Below are 5,020 nucleotides of genomic sequence, written 5' to 3' on the forward strand. Positions count from 1 at the left end.
GAGTCTGGTGGCCCATTCTTCAGGCGAGAGTTTGGACCAGCGTCTATCCGTGACCCGGATTTTGGGGGGTTGGGTGGCGGGATGTTGGGATGCCAAGTAATGGGGACCAAGAAGTGGTCTGTCCACGGCAGTGGGAGGGGGAGAGCGGTTTTGAGGTCGTTGATATTGGTAAAAATGGGGTCGAGGAGGTGACCTTTGTCATGAGTAGACTCTAAGTTCACTAGTCTTAGGTCGTAAGAGGTGAGGTAGAGAAGGAGGTCGGAGGCTGTCAGGTCCTTGGGGTCTAGGAAGTGGAGATTGAGGTCTCCCAAAATTATGAAGTTAGGGGATGACGTAGCCATAGAGGTAACAGTTTCAACGAGGGCGCTAGAGAACTTGGTAGGGGCTCCCGGTGGGCGATATATGAGTAGCCCGGAGAGGGAGACTGTGGGTGAGATTTGAAAGGCAAAATGGCAGCTCTCGCAGTCTTCGATAGTGCCGTTGTTCGCTCTGCAAACGAAGTGCTCCCTATATATTATTGCCAGGCCACCTCCTCTGCCGAGGGGTCTGTTCTGAGAGTGGATTAGAAAACCTTGAGGGAGGGCATTGACGATATCGGATTCTGCGTTGGGGGTGAGCCAAGTTTCCGTAAGGAACAGAATGTCAATTGTGAGATCCTGTATAAGGAGGTTTAACTCTAGGGAGTGTTTCGGAAGGGACCTACAGTTCAGGAGGCCAAGTTGCAAGCCGTGGCGTCCTACCGTGGTGTGGGCTGGGTTGCAGAGATCGCAGTTGGTAAAGGGTTTCCCTCCTTTGTGGGTATAGTTGCAGTTTGCGTTTTTCATGGGGTTGAGTGAGAGGAGGTTTTCTTGGGTGTAGCTTTGATGATCCTTGATGGATTTGGGCATAGAGTCTGGGCCTAGGGCCGGCTGGGCCCGGACGGGCACAGACGGGCTTACCTTTGGCGCGCCTTTGGCGCGCTGACGGCGCACCCGCTGTGCGCGTCCGCTGCGCGTCCGGGTGAGGCATATTATGAAGGGTGGAGGGCGTGGCCTCTGGAGGTGGGCGTGGCCTCGCTACCCTGTAATGGCGGCTATCTAATTCCCCAAAGCGCCGCGGCAGCGTTCAGATCGGCTGCGCGGTGAGGCTTTGGTGATGAAGGAGGGGGGACAAGTGCTCAAGAAGAGGTGAGAAATAACACAAGTTAAAAGCAGTTTTTTAAAAAATATTGGTGCTCAAATACGGCGAAGTGTCTCCCGGCTTTCCGCCTCAGGAGCTGTCAGGGCAGCACAGATACACCGTCTTGGGAGGCTCAATGGTAGAGTGTAAAATCTGGCAGCACGTACCCTACCAGGAAAAGAGGAAGCTGAGGCTCCCCGTGAGTTCTTCGTAAGCCCTGTGAGGCCTTAAATACTCAAGATAAAACGACTGATGGCTGACTCTAGACGCTTAAAGAGAGTATGCAGAATATTAAGAGGGATTGCAAAGAGAGGTTTAGAAAGTATAACTATTTTAACAATGTTACAGCGACCAGTGAGTGATATGGGCAATTTATCCCATTTGGGATGCTTGAAGCCTGAGGACTTTATAAAGTTGTGGGTGTTTTCTTTCTGTTTGTCTCTAGGATACTGGAAGGGGTTTCCCCAAGGAAAGAGTCAGGGCCCTGAACTGCCATTGATGTCCACTTCTCATCCCACGGGAGCTGACTCATGCCACCGCATTCATGAACATCTGTGTGATTGATGCGAACGGTGGCTATGCTCCTCCAGCGGCAGTCCTTCTCCATTCAATGCCATCTCTAGTGTAGTTACATTATTGGCACCCTACCCAACTTGTATGGGCTGCTCTCCCACCCTCTAAAGCCAACAGGTACCGTGGCATACTCAGCCCTTTGGCGGAACCCTGCTCCTGGTACAGCTCTGGAGGCAGCAGCCCTGAGACCTGGGTAGATTGGTGTACTGCATCAGACCTCTAACCCTGGGTGCAGGAGTCTCAGGGAGACACCATTGCCTCGCTATGGTGTGAATGATATTTTAGGGAGCTGCAATGCCAAACACTTCGTCTCCACATCTCAATTCCAAGTTGTTTACAGGTTCCAAAGTATCCCCCTAAAAGCCATGTCAGTTCCCGTAATTCAAATTTCCAGATGTTTAAAATGTCTTCCTTTCAGATTTGAGTAGAAAATGTAGTGTAGGGGATTGTGGCTAATCTGTTGATAGAAATATTAGGAGAATCTTGAGCCCAGATTATCTGCTGCAGACTTTAAACATATAAATCAGTCTATGCAGTGGATTGTCTGGATAGGCTGCATAGAGTAAAATGTCAACTGCGTACCGTGGTAGACTAACATCCCGGAGTAAAGACTTTGGAAATGGAAAGCAGAATTTTTGAAAGACAATGGAAAAGATTCCTCTAATATATTTTCCATATTTACCTAAAATGGGACTTCGATGACTACATGTACCAGAATGAAATAGCTCAGCCAAATTAAGTGCCAACATACATGACAATATTTGAGTAGGGCCATGCGACAGTGAAGAATTGCATTCATGTGTTTCCTCACCGTTGTTATTGTCTCTTGCGGAAAGTATGGTAATAATAAGAAAGTCACTGAGAGGGACTCTCAAATGAGTGATGCAAAAGTGAACACGGACATGTAATGAAATGCAAAACAGGTGTAGTTTGTTTTAAATTAAATTAATGATATCCTTTATATTTTAGTTCAATACACAAAACAGAACATTTTTAGGTTTGATATGTAACAGCACTTGCACTATTCAAGGTTAATACATTGTTTTCTATACACACTTTAGGGCGCTTTAGTTCAACCTCCTTCAGCCATTGGTTTGAGACATTGACAATCACATCTTGGATCAGCCCAACTGTTTATTTTACGCTCACCTTCTTTTTACTGTCTGTTTGGGTGTATCCTTCCATCTCCATTTAAATGCATGATGGACTATTGCACACTTGACAAAGTAAACTTAGTCAAAACACATTTATTTATTTTTCTCATACGTGCTTTGTATACACAAAGCAATGTTTTTTAGGTCTCGCCTAGCGTTGCAGCGGCCATGTGTTGCTCGCTCTGCGAGACATATTGTTAATGAGGAGATTTCAGAAGGGGACTTGAAGCTCCGCCCATCATTTCCATTGGGTTGCGTCAGCGTTAACGCTGGCTTCCCATTGAAAATGATGCTATTTCGTTACCGCCCTTTCTCCTTTTCGTCTGGTCCATCCGGACTGGGTCGTCTGTTTCAAGGTTGTCATGAAGCAATTTGTTATCTTTAGGGGGCCATCTGTTTCTAATTAACGTGGCCTTAGCGTTGTCGCTTTCACTTTCGCGCCCTCATCCCAGCGCTTCCACATCTTGACATCTCCGTCTATATGCCAAGGCGAGGGACACATTTAGGGAATAGGGTTCCATTTACAAATTAACCCCCATTCCTACAACAAAGTGTTGGGATTAGTGACAGAGCGTAAGTGAGAGAGTTAAGAGTGCGAGAGAACAAGAGGAGAGTTGTGAAAATGACCCATGTTTGGAGTGCGAGTATTCTGCTTTGGTGTGAAGGAAAGGATTTGCTGAATAGCTAAAATTGAAAATGGAAAAATAAGCAAATACGACTTTCCTGCCCTTCACAAAAATGTTGAATTTTTCCCGTAGAACCGCACCTGCTGTAGGTCCTACTTCGGTCCTATTTCTCTAAAACTGCCTTCTCTCTCTTTCTCTCGGATTCTCTGCCCGCACCCCTTCGCATGCCTCTTTCTATGCCAGTCTTCCCACCCCCTCTCGGGCACACGTCATGCATCTGCTTACCTCTCCCCCGCTTCATACTGTATATACAACCCCCATCTCTCTCTCTCGGCACACTTGTACCGCACTCCACCCTGCCTTTCTCTCGATACTGAAATCATTTTCGGGGTGGCTCCTGATTGACTGCTGATGAGCTCACCAAATTGTCCAGGACCCCGTGGGGGGGGGGGGGGAGTGTGGTGGGTGATGACATCATCCCCCAAATATGTTATGTTATGGTATGTTATCTGGTGTTTTATTGAGCGCTCAGCTACTCAAGCAGAGTGTCCCGGCGCTGTGTACTGCTGGGGAACCCATCCTGGCTTTCCCTGTGAGATGGTCCCTTACTGGGCATCTCCAAGGTGAAGACCAAGCATCCCCGGCGCTGATGGGGCCGTAAGTGGAGATTAGCGTTACAACAAACAAATGATGGACGGAATGCTGACAATGCATACATTCTCCCCCAGTCAAGAGATCTGGGTTAAATCCATCGTTCTTTTGCCCACTACACCACCCCAGTTTAGACATGGCCATATGCAAATCAGTCTTGACCCTGTGCCTCATGGGAACAGTCCAGCCCGAACTGCCAAGCCATGTCTTCCCTGTACCGGAATCAAGCATCCTAGGACCGGTTTCTGGCTATCAGCCGTCATCAGCCAGGATAGCTTGACTCCAGTGGCGTAGTGAGCACGGGTCCCACGTCTGGGAATACCCATCCCACTTAGGGCGAAAAGCGTTACAACAAACAAATGATGGACGGAATGCTGACAATGCATACATTCTCCCCCAGTCAAGAGATCTGGGTTAAATCCATAGTTCTTTTGCCCACTACACCACCCCAGTTTAGACATGGCCATATGCAAATCAGTCTTGACCCTGTGCCTCATGGGAACAGTCCAGCCCGAACTGCCAAGCCATGTCTTCCCTGGACCGGAATCAAGCATCCTAGGACCGGTTTCTGGCTATCAGCCGTCATCAGCCAGGATAGCTTGACTCCAGTGGCGTAGTGAGCACGGGTCCCACGTCTGGGAATACCCATCCCACTTAGGGCGAAAAGCGTTACAACAAACAAATGATGGACGGAATGCTGACAATGCATACATTCTCCCCCAGTCAAGAGATCTGGGTTAAATCCATCGTTCTTTTGCCCACTACACCACCCCAGTTTAGACATGGCCATATGCAAATCAGTCTTGACCCTGTGCCTCATGGGAACAGTCCAGCCCGAACTGCCAAGCCATGTCTTCC

The sequence above is a fragment of the Triturus cristatus genome, chromosome 10 (assembly GCF_964204655.1).
Source record: "Triturus cristatus chromosome 10, aTriCri1.1, whole genome shotgun sequence".
NCBI lineage: Eukaryota > Metazoa > Chordata > Amphibia > Caudata > Salamandridae > Triturus > Triturus cristatus.